This window comes from Triticum aestivum, chromosome 1A, assembly GCF_018294505.1.
Source record: "Triticum aestivum cultivar Chinese Spring chromosome 1A, IWGSC CS RefSeq v2.1, whole genome shotgun sequence".
Lineage (NCBI taxonomy): Eukaryota > Viridiplantae > Streptophyta > Magnoliopsida > Poales > Poaceae > Triticum > Triticum aestivum.
Window position 1 is genome coordinate 538,338,283 of NC_057794.1, and position 16,156 is coordinate 538,354,438.

At 46.4% G+C, this 16,156-nt stretch overlaps 1 pseudogene; it reads left to right on the forward strand.

The window, feature by feature from the left end:
* Positions 1 to 212: 212 nt before the first annotated feature.
* On the forward strand, positions 213 to 12,143 carry LOC123064417 (protein DETOXIFICATION 16-like; annotated as a pseudogene).
* The last annotated feature ends 4,013 nt before the right edge of the window (positions 12,144 to 16,156 follow it).

Genomic DNA, 16,156 nt, shown 5'->3' on the forward strand with positions numbered 1-16,156 from the left:
ATTAAGATATGCTATTTTATGATTGAAAACCATGTCTTATCTGTCAGAATTTTACTACCGATCATGCCCCACAAATCACACAAGCATCATTGCCATGCCCACCGCGAGGTTAATTTGCTGACTGACAATCTCGATTTGTTGGCTTCCCTTTGGCGCTCATTGACTAGCGTAGCTCATTCTTGCATTGTCCCATTTTTCCTGCAAAACAAGCCATGGAGGAGCAGCTTCTCGCCCTCGGCACCGGGTAGAAGGGAGACGACGAGAGCCCGGTGCTGAGCGAGGTGAAGAAGCAGCTGCGCCTCGCCGGGCCCCTCGTCACTAGTAGAAAACAGGGCTTTGGTCCAGGCCGGGTCAGCCCATTAGTCCCGGTTCAGTCTAGAACCGGGATCAATGTGGGCATTGGTCCCGATTCGTGAGCCCAGGGGGCCGGCCGGGCCACGTGGGCCATTGGTCCCGGTTTATCTGGACCTTTTGGTCCCGGTTGGTGGGATGAATCGGGACCAATGGGCCTCGCTCCGGGCCCACCATCATTGGTCCCGCTTGGTGGCTTGAACCGGGACCAAAGGCTCCCTTTTAGTCCCGGCTCATGTCACCAACCGGGACCAATGAGGTACCTATATATACCCCTCGCTCGCGAGCAGAGCACCCCAGTGCTCTGTTTTTCTCTGGCCGAGGGGGAGAGGGCTTTGTGGTGCTCTAGCTCACCTCCTATGCACATGAGGTGTTCGATGGAATGCCCGAGCCACACTACTTAAGCTTTCTCCTCTCGAAGCTCGACCTCCAAACTCCATTTTCCTCGAGATTTGTCTAGATTTAGCGGTCCATCACGCCCCGTCCCCGTCTTCACCGCCGTCGATCACCCGCGCCGATCTCATCACCGACACCACCGTGGTGAGCCTCTTGTTCTTATCTTCTTTCTGAAAGGAAAAATATTCTTACTTGTATGTTTAGATAGATACTTGTATCATTTTCTTACATTTATTATTGCATCTTATATAGTGCGATGGTTTTGGTATCCACCCCCGTCGGCCCTCGTTCTGTCTATGATTCGGATGTGGTATGTATATTATCTTTATAACTATTGGTTCATTTATTGTTTATGAAAATTATGCCGACCAACATGACATAGATTTTATTTATCTAGGATGTATGTGAATCGGAAATGCCAACCGATCCTATTGTCGAGAGGTTAAATTTAGTTGAAGAAGAAAACAATTTGTTGAAGGAAAAAATAAAAAAATTGAGGAGGAGAAGATGATATTGGAGTTGCATGTTGCGGATGTCGTCGATGATCACAAGATCAAGATGGATGCAATGCATTTGAAGATTAGAAAGATTAGAAAATATGCCATTCATACCGAGGCTTGGTATCATTATGCCATTGGATCAATTGTTACCTTGGTTGCGATTATGATCGCATTTGTTTTCGCATTGAAATGTTTTACATAGTTTCAATGTATGGTTTAATTAATTAGATGCTCTGGAGAGCTATATGTTGTTAGATGAGAACTATGTATGCACTTTGGTTTTAATGTGATGATGAACTTCTATTAATTTGGACACTTAGTTATATATAATGCACGCAGATGAATCGGCAATGGATGTACGGTGACAGACACACCCGCGAGTACATTAAGGGCGTGCATGAGTTTCTCGATGCGGCTGAGGCAAACAAGCAGAATGGTTTTATGTGTTGTCCATGCACTGAATGTGGGAATACCAGGTCTTACTCTAACCGGAAAATCCTTCACTCCCACCTGCTTTACAAGGGTTTCATGCCACACTATAATGTTTGGACGAGGCACGGAGAAATAGGGGTTATGATGGAAGACGGCGAAGAAGAAGACTACGTTGACAACTATGTGCCCCCTGAATACGGTGATGCTGCAACGGGGGGAGCTGATGAAGATCAAGATGAACCAGACGATGTGCCCAATGATGCTGCAATGGGTGAAGCTGCTGAAGATCAAGAGGAACCAGACGATGTGCCCGATGATGATGATCTCTGCCAGGTCATTGTCGATGCAAGGACACAATGCATTAGTCAAAAGGAGAAGCTGAAGTTCGATCGCATGTTAGAGGATCACAAAAAAGGGTTATACCCCAATTGCGAAGATGGCAACACAAATCTCGGTACCGTACTGGAATTGCTGCAGTGGAAGGCAGAGAATGCTGTGGCTGACAAAGGATTTGAGAAGCTACTGAAAATATTGAAGAAGAAGCTTCCAAAGGATAACGAATTGCCCGACAATACATACGCAGCAAAGAAGGTCGTATGCCCTCTAGGATTGGAGGTGGAGAAGATACATGCATGCCCTAATGACTGCGTCCTCTACCACGGTGCATACAAGGATCTGAACGCATGCCCGATATGCGGTGCATTGCGGTATAAGATCAGACGAGATGACCCTGGTGATGTTGACGGCGAGCCCCCTAGGAAGAGGGTTCCTGCGAAGGTGATGTGGCATGCTCCTATAATACCACGGTTGAAACGTCTGTTCAAAAACGAAGAGCATGCCAAGTTGATGCGATGGCACAGTGAGAACCGAAAGAAAGATGGGAAGTTGAGAGCACCCGCTGACGGGTCGCAGTGGAGAAAAATCGAGAGAAAGTACTGGGATGAGTTTGCAAAGGACCCAAGGAATGTATGGTTTGCTTTAAGAGCGGATGGCATTAATCCTTTCGGGGAGCAGAGCAGCAATCACAGCACCTGGCCCGTGACTCTATGTATGTATAACCTTCCTCTTTGGATGTGCATGAAGCGGAAGTTCATTATGATGCCAGTTCTCATCCAAGGCCCTAAGCAACCCGGCAACAAAATTGATGTGTACCTAAGGCCATTAGTTGAAGAACTTTTATAGCTGTGGAATGAAAACGGTGTACGTACGTGGGATGAGCACAGATAGGAGGAATTTAACCTTAAGGCGTTGCTGTTCGTGACCATCAACGATTGGCCCGCTCTCAGTAACCTTTCAGGACAGACAAACAAAGGATACCACGCATGCACGCACTGTTTAGATGACACTGAAAGTATATACCTGGACAAATGCAGGAAGAATGTGTACCTGGGCCATCGTCAATTTCTTCCGACCAACCATCAATGTCGAAAGAAAGGCAAGTATTTCAAAGGCGAGACAGATCACCGGAAGAAGCCCGCCATGCGCACAGGTGATCACGTGCTTGCTATGGTCAATGATTTACACTACGTAATCTTTGAAAAGGGTCCCGGTGGACTAGCTGTTCCGAATGACGCTGAGGGACACGCACCCATATGGAAGAAGAAATCTATATTTTGAGACCTACCCTACTGGAAAGACCTAGAGGTCCGCTCCTCAATCGACGTGATGCACGTGACGAAGAACCTTTGCGTGAACCTGCTAGGCTTCTTGGGTGTGTATGGGAAGACAAAAGATACACCTGAGGCACGGGAGGACCTGCAACGTTTGCACAAAAAAGACGGCATTCCTCCGAAGCAGTATAAAGGTCCTGCCAGCTACGCTCTTACGAAAGAAGAGAAAGAAATCTTCTTTGAATGCTTGCTCAGTATGAAGGTCACGACTGGCTTCTCGTCGAATATAAAGGAAATAATAAGAGAAGTGCATATTTCAACACCGACCTCTTGCCCTAGTCTAATTTACAACCTTGAACTCGAATACCATCTAAATTACAACCCCCAACTCTTAAAACCGATCAGAATTCAACCCTTCTCTCCCTGTTGACCAGTTTTGACCTAGTTGACCGGGTTTTGACCCGTTGACTAGTCAACAGTAAATTTTAAAAAATAAAAAATATAAAAATCTCAAATAATTTATTTTTTTCACAAGGTGAACAGTAAATTTTAAAAAGTAAAAGAATTCATTTTTTTTGATTTTTTCACCGTCTGAACAGTAAATTCAAAAAACAAAAAAAATTAAAAAAAGAATATTTTTTGCATGGAAGATGTATCAATGTGTGAGGTCCGTGCCAATTTTCATCGTGTTCGGATATCTAAGTAGCTCTCAGCCAAAAAAATAAAATTAGCCCGAACAGTGGACGACAGTTAACTGTTTCACAGACTCCACATTTGTCTTTTTTCTGAGAGCTACTCAAATGTCCAAACAAGCTAAAAAAATTTACCTTAAAAAAATACTATTCACCATGTGAAAAAAAAAGAAATAGATTTTTTTAATTTACTGTTCACCTAGTCAACGGGTCAAAACCGGTCAACTTGGTCAAAACCGGTCAAGAGGTAGTGAAGGGTTGAATCCTGACCGGTTTTGAGAGTTGGGGTTTGTAATTTAGACGGTATTGAAGTTCGGGGTTGTAAATTAGACTAGGGCAAAAGTTCGGGGTTGAAATATGTACTTCTCTCGGGAATAATAAATATGCCAGAGAAAAAGTTTCAGAACCTAAAGTCTCATGACTCCCACGTGATTATGACGCAACTGCTTCCGGTTGCATTGAGGGAGCTTCTACCGGAAAACGTCCGATTAGCCATTGTGAAGCTATGTGCATTCCTCAATGCAATCTCTCAGAAGGTGATCGATCCAGAAATCGTACCAAGGCTAAGGAGTGATGTGGCGCAATGTCTTGTCAGTTTCGAGCTGGTGTTCCCACCATCCTTCTTCAATATCATGACGTACGTCCTAGTTCATCTAGTCGACGAGATTGTCATCCTGGGGCCCGTATTTCTACATAATATGTTCCCTTTTGAGAGGTTCATGGGAGTCCTAAAGAAATATGTCCGTAATCGCGCTAGGCCAGAAGGAAGCATCTCCATGGGGCATCAAACAGAGGATGTTATCGGGTTTTGTGTTCAGTTCATTCCTGGCCTTAACAAGATAGGTCTCCCTAAATCGCGGTATGAGGGGAGGAAAAAGGAGAGGAAAAAGGAAAATAAGAAGAGGAAGAAAGGAGAAGAAGAGGAGAGGAAGAAGGGAAAAATAAATAAGAAAAAGAAAAAAAAGAAGAGGAGAAGAAGAAAGGAATAGAGGAGAAGAAGTATATTCTATTTTCTCTTCTTCTCCTCTATTCCTTTCTTCTTCTCCTCTTTTTTTTTCTTTTTTTTCTTCGATCTTATCCTCTAGATATTCCTTTCTTCTTCTCATCTTTTTATTTCAGGGTCGTCTAGGGGTCGAGGGTTCCAGAGTCGTCGAGGGTTCGAGGGGTCGAGGATCGCCGAGGGATCGAGAGAGGTTTCCTAGTGTCAAAGTATTGAAGAAATCCATGGCTTCAGCATTAGCCAGAAGTAACCAGGGCATGACGAAGTCCTCCAAAGTTATTTTGGAATGGTGTTCCGGATAGGATAATTTGCCTTTTTGTATGAATTTCAGCAAAGGCCTTCCAAATAACGATATTTGGAAGGTGTTGCTGAACTTTGTACCAAAAAGCGAATTATCTTATCTGGGACTCCGTTCCAAAATAACTTTGGAGATCTTCGTACCATCATGCACATGTTACTTTCGCCTAATGATGAAGACATGGTTTTGTTGAATCCTTTGACACTAGGCAACCTTCCGACCCCTCGACGATCCTCTCGAACATGAGAGGAAGAACAGGATAAAAAAAGAGGAAGAAGAAGAAAAAAAAGAGGAGAAGAAAGAATAGAGGAGATTCAAGAAGAAAAAAAAAGAGGAGAAGAAAGAATAGAGGAGATTCTCCTCTATTCTTTCTTCTCTTCTTTTTTTTCTTCTTCCTCCTCTTTATTTATCGGGAACGAGGGTCGTCGAGGGACATATAGATGTAGTGTCGTCGTTGTCGATATATACCCCCTCCCGATAGCTTCAACACGTGGGAGGGGGGGTCGAGGCCACTAATTAATATATATGATTCCTTACTATGATTAGGTAGCTAGTTCTACGTTTGGCACTAATATATCCATCTGTCATGTTTGAATAATAATTGCCATGTTGTAAATATTTGTAGAAACTATGGACACCGCCCTAGACGAAGCAAAAGAAGCGTTGTTGAGGGACATAATCGCAGAAGGAAGTGATGCTGTCTCGTTGTTTCTCAACGACACCGATGGTCTGGAAGGAGAGGGTGAACAAGCTGGCTACGGTGACCTAATGCCGGTGCAAGAAGAAGAACATGAGGACGGCTCCGGTGACCCAATGCCGGTGAAGGAAGAAGACTGTGATGACGGCTCCGGTGACCGAACCGAGTCCGGCCAGGTATATATATTAGTTAAGCCTGTGCTGACTAGCTGATTGACGCATTCATTGTTTTGGTATGTACACATATTAATTAAGTCTTTGTTCTTTTTTCTAGCCCTCCGGATCGAGCACAACTTCGGTAAAGAGACGAGGCCCGAAGAAAAAATTGAGCTCGGATGAAAAGTTTGAGATCATAGCAATCGCGCCCGACGGCCAACCGATTGAACCCCTCCGGACAAAGAGCGCATTTGTTGCTCAGTGCGGGTTCTGGTTAGGGACAAGATCTCGATAAGCATCCAGCAATGGTTTAAGCCGGCTACAGAAGACCCTGAGGTGTCTTATGTCAAGGATATGCAGAAAAATGATCTTTGGACTGAGCTGAAGTCAAATTTCACCCTACCGTCAGAGGATAATCCAAAGAACCCAGTTAAAGAGCGATTAATCAAGTCTTTTGCTCTTAAGAGGATGGCAAAACTATTCATGAGGTGGAAGAAAGAGCTGAATAAGTTTGTCGAAAATAATGAGACACCAGAATTCAAGGGCAGATATGAGAAGATCAGAGATCACTGGCCCGCATTTGTGGCCCATAAGACATCGGAAAAGAGTAAGAAGATGTCGGCGACAAACAAGCAAAATGCTGCGAAGAAGATGCTTCACCATCGCACGGGGTCAGGTGGCTACCTCGTAGCCCGGCCTAAGTGGGCCAAGACTGAGAATGATCTGGTTGATAAAAGGATCGAACCAGACACAATTAGCTGGCCAGACCGTTGCCAGACTTGATTCTTCGGGGCTGGCGGAACCTTGGACCCTGTAACAGGGAAGTGCATTTGGACGAACGATCAAATGGACATACCAGTCAGGAAGCTTAAGCAGTATATCAAAGCAGCGCAGCAAGGGAAGTTCTTTCCAAACAGAGAGAACGACGATCTCACAATGGCCCTCGGGAATCCTGAGCACCCTGGACGGACACGAGGCACGCCAGGCTCCATTCCGTGCAAGGTTGGGTTTCCGGACGCACGCGGTTACAAATCCCATGAGAGGAGGAAAAAAGTGCAGCAGACCCAAATGCAGGCGCTGCAAGCAAGGGTAGACGTGATAGAGGAACGAGAAGCAAATCGCAGCAAACGTACTACCGAAGCCTCCCTCAAAGCTACCCCGCCATCTCAGCGCAGAAGCAGCGTGGCTTCCACCGAGCCGCTTCAGCCGGAGCATGCCTTGATGGCTCCTGCCAGCTATCCCGTGGATGCTATCACGGAGTCTCAAAATTGCCACCTTATGACGCAATGGATGAATTTGAAGGTCAAGGCGGCTGTTGGCTCTATTTATCCTACTGAACCCGGCGCAACTTTTCACTGCCGGCCGATTCCAGAAGGATATGCTAGGGTGATGGTGGATGAAATAACGGAGGGATTTGAGGACCTCCAGCTTGACCACCCTACCGCTGAAGGGGAGACTCGGCTGGGGTCTGCTCTGAAGACTCCATGCCTATGGCGGAAGGAGCTCATCAACCTTCCGAACTGGACGCCTCCGCCTCCTCCTCCTCCTCCGGCGAGTCAGGGCACTCCGCCTCCTCCTCCGGCGAGTGATGATCAGGTCCCTCGGCCGGCTCCTTCTCCGGCGCGGGGCGGCACTCCGCCTCCTTCTCCGCCTGCGCCGACGCGCCCGAGCAGCCAACCTCCTCCTTCTCCGCCTCGTCAGCAAGGGTGGAAGAGACCTGCCGCCTCTCCAGCTGCTCCGGCGCGTTGTAGTCCTTCTCCTCCGCCTCGTAAGCAAGTAAAGAAGACAACCGCTCCATCTGCTCGGTCGGAGTCTAGCAGTACAACCAGAGGCGGGAGGACATACAGATTCGGTCCTTCTCTGAAGACTACAGAGAAGTTACCATATGAGAGGACCCCGGAGGAGAACGCCGAGATCGCGCGAACCAAAGTGGATGACTGGTTTCAAGGGTTGAGAGCAAAGAGACATCCACCTCCGGAGAAGAAGGTAGATCCGGTGAAAGTGAAGCGCACTCTGGCTGCCCTGGCAAAACCACCCAAGTCTCCGCCGAAAGGCAACTATGAGCGCATTATTGCAAAGACATGGGCCGAAGCAGAGCGGTCGGGAAGTACAGTCAGTGATCAAAGGCTGAAAGAACGACGAGCAGCTGGGAAACAAATTGCCCAGCTCGGCGAACAAGCGAAGCAATCGTGCCCCCCCCCTCAAGGTGCCTAGCGACATCGTCGATCCGAGGATGGTGCCCGGTTATGGCAATGTTGACGATTACCTGCCCGACGATGTACATTATGATACCATGGAGGTGCAGATACACATATACGAGTATGGGAAGCCTCTCGTCAAAGATGAAAAATCTTTAACAACGATGATGCGAAGATTACATGATTGGTACTTGAAAATCTGCAGAGAGTCTGGGGGGAGGAGTACTTTGTATGCGAGAGTTAAACCGGAGCATGACCTCGTTGGAATTGAACTGTTGCCTATTCCATTTGAGGAGTTCTATCAGTTTTTCAATCAATTGGCCCTCGATAAAACAACGATCACCTGCTACTGTCTGTAAGTACTACTACTTCTGTCATTAAGTCTCTCTATATAGCTCATCTCTTTCATTGCATGTATTTATAATTATCCTCACTATATTATGCAGAATGAAGATCGCCGAATTGAAGAAAAGACAAATCGGTGATATTGGGTTCGTTAACACATATCTCATAGATGCAACTGAGGTTCAACATCGTCCCAGAGATACCGAGGCCAACTTGCTACGATCATTCAAAAAAATGAAAACAAAGATATAATACTCTTTCCTTACAACTTTAAGTGAGTGTTACTGTCTTGTGCATATTCGGTTTCCCTTATATATTAGTCCAGGTTATAGTAATGTAATTGATGAGTTATGCATGCGCGTGCAGTTTCCATTATATTCTCCTAGAGATTAGGCTTGAGCAGGGAGTAGTAACCGTCTTGGACTCTAAACGAAAAGATCCCCAGGAGTATGCGGACATGACTGAAATTCTCAAGAAGTAAGTTAAATCGATCATTATCCACCATATCAGCAACTTTGTTCATTTCCCGATATCAAGTAATTGTTTTCTTTGTCCGGCAGGGTTTGGAGAAAATTCACCAGAAAAGTTCCGGAACTGCCAAAGGAGCTGGAATTTAGACACCCGAAAGTAAGTACTATAGTAGCATGTTCCGCGCATCTCCTAATGATTCAAGCGCTAGTTTCATCGATACTATTTAGCATTCTTGTTTATCAGTTTGATTGACCTCTATTTCTTGTAAAGTGGTTGTGGCAGGAAAAAGAGAATGATTTCTGTGGATACTACGTCTGCGAGTCCATCCGCCACACGACCTGTGAGCGGGGCGGGTACTCTGACGAACAATATGAAGTACGTAAATAACAACATTCACAATTTTATTTTATTACCATCATTTGTATTGAGTTTCATTCATTCATATATATATGTATTGACCCCCTTCTTCAAATTAGATGTTTCGGAAGCGGGATGAACTCCTAGCACCAGCTCGCATGCGAGCAATTCAAGAGGAATTGGCGGCATTCTTTCTTGACCAAGTGATTGCTGAAGACGGAGAATACTATGTGGACCATGAGTCCGTATGATTATATTTGTAAGAGATAATTATTGTATATATGTAGCCGGTAGTGTCGGATAGATATACGAGAACTTGTTGTTCGACCAATCTCTCGGAGAAGGAGAGGTGGTCGATATCACTTCTCTCTGTATGCATATATGTTCATGACGATCTTTTGTTTCCTTCGTTTGCTTACTAGCTAACTAGCGTGTCTAGTCCTCTCTATATGTATGTATAGTACGTAGCGTCGACCAAGCACGGACATAAGAGATGGCACTTCTCTTTATTAATTATAGCTAGCTAACACAATATATGAAACACCTAAATTAACCCCCCAAAACCCCCCTCCCCCTTTCAAAAAAAAACAAAAACCCCAGCCACAGAAATGCTGACGCGTGGATGCCTATTGGTCCCGGGTGGTGCCACCAACCGGGACCAAAGGGTCTCCTGTCTGGGCTCTGCGCACTGCCCACGTGGAGGCCCATCAGTCCCGGTTCTAGATTGAACCGGGACTAAAGGTACAGGACATTAGTACCGACACAAAAAAAAAAATTAGTACCGACACTTTAGTCCCGGTTTAGGAACCGGGACTAAAGGCCCTTACGAACCGGGACTATAGGTCTTTTTTTTACCAGTGCGTCGTCGGCTGCCTCCTGCAGAACGTGGTCCAGATGATCCCCGTCATGTTCGTCGGCCACCTCGGCGAGCTCGCGCTCTCCGCCGCCTCCATGGCCACCTCCTTCGCCAACGTCACCGGCTTCAGCTTGCTGGCCGGCATGGCGTGCAGCCTGGACACGCTATGCGGGCAGGCGTACGGCGCCGGCCAGCACCGCATGCTGGGCGTGTACAAGCAGCGGGCGATGCTGGTGCTGACCCTGGCGAGCGTGCCCGTGGCAGCGCTCTGGGCGTACACGGGCCGGATCCTGCTCCTGCTCGGGCAGGACCCGGAGATCGCGGCGGGCGCCGGCGGCTACATCCGGTGGATGATCCCGGCGCTGCTGGCGTACGGCCCGCTGCAGTGCCACGTCCGGTTCCTGCAGACGCAGAACGTGGTGGTGCCCGTGATGCTCAGCTCCGGCGCCACCGCGCTGAGCCACCCGCTGGTGTGCTGGGCGCTGGTGCACGGGCTCCGCATGGGGAGCAAGGGCGCCGCCCTCGCCAACGCCGTCTCCTTCCTCACCAACCTCTCCATCCTCGCGCTCTACGTCCGGCTCTCGCCGTCCTGCACGAGCACCTGGATCGGCTTCTTCGGCGACGCCTTCCGCGGCCTCGCCGGGTTCCTCAAGCTCGCCGTGCCGTCCGCTCTCATGGTCTGGTGAGAACTGAGCCCAGCAAGCCTGGCATTGCACGATGCGCTTGATGATCTGAAATTTACTAGGCTCAAATGGTCGATGCAGCATGGAGTGGTGGTCGTTCGAGCTGCTGGTGCTGCTCTCGGGTCTGCTCCCCAACCCCAAGCTGGAGACGGCGGTCCTGTCCATCTGCCTGAACACCAACTCCCTGGCGTTCATGGCGCCGCTGGGGCTCGGCGGTGCCATAAGCACGCGCGTGTCGAACGAGCTCGGGGCGGGGCGGCCGGCGGCGGCGCGGCTGGCGGCCCGCGTGGTGATGCTGCTGGCGCTGGCGGTGGGCGCGTCGGAGGGGCTGGTGATGCTGCTGGCGCGCAACGTGTGGGGGTACGCCTACAGCAACGAGGCGGAGGTGGCCGGCTACGTCGCCCGGATGATGCCCGTCCTCGCCATGTCCGTCGTCTTCGACGGCCTCCAGTGCGTCCTCTCAGGTACTAACAAACAAACCAACCAACCATTAGACCATCAGTACGCATTCTGTTGTTGCCTACTTTGGCTGCAGGCGTTGTCAGGGGCTGCGGGCAGCAGAAGATGGCCGCGTTCGGCAACCTCGGGGCGTACTACCTCGTCGGCATTCCCGCGGCCTTCTTCTTCGCCTTCGTCTTCCACCTTGGAGGAATGGTAGTGCCTCTCTCCCTCTCTGTTTCATAAACCTATTTCGTCTTCCATTTTTACAGTAATTAAAAGATGTACTCCAGCTTGGAGTAAAACTATTTCGTCTTCTGGATCTGGATCAGGGGCTGTGGTTCGGGATATGGTGCGGTCTGGTGGTGCAGATGCTCTCGCTCCTCGCCATTTCCGAGTGCGCGACCGACTGGGACAAAGAGGTAGGCCTGCACCTGCATTCTGCACGGCGTTTGCTCTGGTTTCTTCATCTTGTTCTGAATGCCAGCACTGCGTTCGCAGGCGGTGAAGGCAAATGACAGAGCCTTCACTTCTTCGCTGCCTCAAGATATGTCAACATGAGAAGCTCGGATTCTGGATTTTCACACGCACACATCTAATAAATAGAGTGTCAAAAAACATCTTACGTTATCGGACAGAGAGAGTAAAAGATTAAAAAGCTACTAGCTGCATCGTTTACGTCTAGCATCAAAGCTTCACATCCAACACAAAGAAAAGACGTCAAACTCGACAAGATTTGACTTCGCCCTTCCCCGCCATGACAAGTCGGATTTAGAGGTAATTTTTGTCTTCTCAGCCTGTCGTCGCCGCCGTCAAGGCCATGGTCTCTCCGCGGCAAGAGGGGCCGAGAGTGATCGACATGGAGAAGAGGAGGAGCGGAAACCACACTTTGATGTTGTTATTAACTCAGAAAATCAAGATTTCAATATGGTTTTTGTAATCAAAACTCTTCTTTAGTAGATTTTTCTAGAAACTTACTAAGCACATAACCTTACTAAATACTCCCTCCATTCCATAATGTCTCTGCTCTTATAAAAAAGAGGTAAATACATCAGGAGTCATAGAACTTGCACGCGACGGTCAGTTTGGTGCACAAACTTGTAAAATACGTGTTTCTGGTCATCAAACTTGCACAAACGTTCATATACGGTCACATTTCATGTACGCAGACGTATCTGTGGCCTATGTGGCATTGCCAGCATGGCCAAGGCCCACCGTAACCCCGCGACGCATGGTAGATCTGCATGCTTTTTCTTTATTTACATATTATGCACCTATTTTTTAACTTATTAAGCCCCTAAAATAAAATTATTTTTTATTTACGTATAAAGCCCCTAAAATGAAATGGAAAAACAAGGGACGGTTCGGTTACGAACTAGGGACGTGCCCCTACTAGGCTCGGGTTAACAACCACCAAACCGATGATCATTCATGTCTAGGTAGCACAAATAATTTTTGTATCATATAAACACGGCTGAAAAGTCAATTTTACAAGAAATGTAACCCCAAAAAAGGAAGCACCGTGGCTCGACTATGTGACCTCGTGGTCAATGTTAACTAAGATTACCACCGGGTTTTGAAAACACAACATATCCAAATGGGATAAATATTTTTCATGTTGTTATTCCTTCTTGTTCTATGTAAGAAAAAAAATATTCTTGTGTTTGTGATATTTAATAAATGTTTATGTGTTACAAAAAAAGGTGTGTGACATTTAAAAAAATGTTTAAACATTGTAAACCACATTTGTGTAATTAAAAATGATACGTTGCATTTTTAAAATGTTCGTGCATTCCAAAAAAACTGGTCATGACATTTTTTAAATGCCTATACAATGTATAAAATTGTTTGTGTAGCTTAAAAATGTTTGGTACCATCCGAAAATGTTAAAAACATAGTTGAAAAAAGTTTCAAAACTTGTATTTGAAAAAAATGTTAATCATATGTTTAAAAAGTATTAAGCAATCTTTTAAATACTCCAAACATAGATGTATACCGGAGTATTTAAAATATATATGTGTGTATCATAACATAGATGTATACTGGAGTATTTAAAACATCAAAACATATGTGTATCATATGGAGTATATGTTTCCATACACATAAGTTTCAAAACTTGTATTTGAAAAAATGTTAATCTGGACGTGTTGTGTTGATTAACATTTTTTCAAATACAAGTTTTTGGAACTTTTTAAAATGTCGCATACCTTTTTTTTGTAACACATAAATATTTTTTGAATATCACAAACACAAGAATATAAATTGTTTTCTTACATCTGGACGTGTTGTGTTGTCGGTGGTAACCTTAGTTAACCTTGACCACAAGGTCACATGGTCGAGCCACGGTGGTCATTTTTTCCGTGTTACATTTCTTGTAAAATTTATTTTCAGTCAATGTTTATGTGATACAGAAATTAGTCGTGCTATATAGATATGAATGATCAGTAGTTTGATGGTTGTCCACGTGAGACTACTGGGCACGTTGCAGCTTCCAAAACCCATATCGCTTGTTTTTTCATTTTATTTTTAGGGGTTTAATACGAAAAAAAGCCAAAGGCTTCTCTGCAAATCTACATGCTACAGCGGATGACAGTGGGCCCTGGCACACTGAAATGCCACATAGGCCATGGATACATCCATGTACATGAAATGTGACCGTATATGAACGCTCGTGCAAGTTTGATGACCAGAAACACGTATTTTACAAGTTTGTGCACCAAACTGACCATCACATGCAAGTTCTATGACTTCGGGTGTAATTACCTTTATAAAAAACTGAGTTGGTGATGATGGTGTGCCTGCCATCTTGTAATATAGACCGTCCGATCTACATCTGACGGATAGAAAGCAAACTATAACAATTTTACAAAAAAAACCCGCACCTCTCTCCACATTTACAGATAAGGCCTTGCCGAGCAATTAAAAAAGGAAGTCTCTGGAACAATCTGGCATGGTGGCCGCTGCCGGCGCCGTCCATCCCCATGCCTCCGCCCAGTCCGACCACCAGTCACCACCACGCCCCACTCCTCCTCACCTTATCTCTCATCTTTCTCGAGATATCATTTTTTCGATGAAATTCTCGAGATACCATTTTTTCGATAAAATTCTTGAGATATCATTAGTTTTTACACATGGGATTACTCTTGCATGGCTCAATCACAAACAGGTGTTTTGTAAAAAAAATGCATCTTGATGTTCCGTGCAATGCACGGGCATCTTGCTAGTAGTGCCTATAGATTTTTCTGAAAGTCAAACTTTGCCAACTTTGACTAAGTATATAGAGAAAGTTGTCTACATCTACAATATCAAACAGGTACAATCTGAAAATATAACTCATTATGTATCCAATGATGTGCATTGGTATTCTAGATGTATCTATTTTTCTTCATAAATATGGTCAAAGTTTGTAATGTTTGACTTTATTAAAAATCTATAGGCACTACATTATAAAATGGAGGGAGTATTTAGTAAGGTCATGTGCTTCATCATTTGATGCACGATCCTCAAAATAAAGTACAAACGACTATAAAAATGATAAATGATTTGTGTCGACCAACCGGTCTCGCATGAGATAGGTTGCCTTGCCACCCACTCGCCACGCATCCTCGCGAGCTTGCCACATCGTCTGGTGAGGCCCACACAAGAGCGTCCCTCTATTGTATCTTCTTTTCTCTCCTTTCCATGCCCCATGACGACCACCTCCCGTTTTCCTTCTCTTTTTTTGTCGTGCGACCCTACCTTTCCTTCTACCTAGCTCCCGCGTCACCACTGCGCTCACTCTCCTTCCACCCCATAGCTCGTGTCTACTTCTGATGCTGTGATGGATGGGGAGTTTGCAAGCGGTGACTGCGCGACGGCTTCAGTGGGATGGCCGATGATCTCACCCCATCATGGGGTGGATTCAGGCAATGTGTCATGCTATAGTGGTGGATGGAACCCCCAAGGAGACCACTGGTGCGGGAGACCGTTACCAGCCACGACTGCAACCTCACGGGTAGTGTGAGCATAGGACGATGGGCCACGGGCCACGCTCGATGGAGACAGTTGCTGGGACCAGCGACCATGGATGTTGCAACCGGCGATCAAAGTTGCTGGGACCAGCGACCATGGATATTGCAACCGGCGATCAAAGTTGCTAGAACCAACAACCACGGTTGTTGGGATCAGCGACATCAGCGCTCCAAGCGTTGATTAAATGTTACGACTCGCCGCGAAGTTTGCTGGAACCGTCTGGCTCGCCTCAACGACTGCTAGGAAGGGCAAGCACAATTGTTGTAACTGGTGGCCATGGTTGCCGGGACGATGACGGGATGCAGCAACCTACAATGACGACTGCTAGGATTGACTGGCACAATTGCTGGAACCGACGGCCAAAGTTGGGATACTACGGATGGGATGAGTGTAACTCTGTGCATTCGATATATGGTTTACATGGTTCGATTAAATAGGTTTTCCGATTTTTGCAAACCAACTTGTGGTTATATGGTTAGAAGGACAATGGTATCCTCAACCCACCAGGGTTCAAGTCCTGGTGCTCGCATTATTCCTGAATTTATTTCAGAATTTCCGCGCTATGCGCTTTCAGTGGGAGAAGACGTTCCAGTCGACGACGAGGCGCCTACGGTGACTTTGTAAATCTCAAGATGATATGCCGGCTCAATCTCCCGGAGGTGCTCA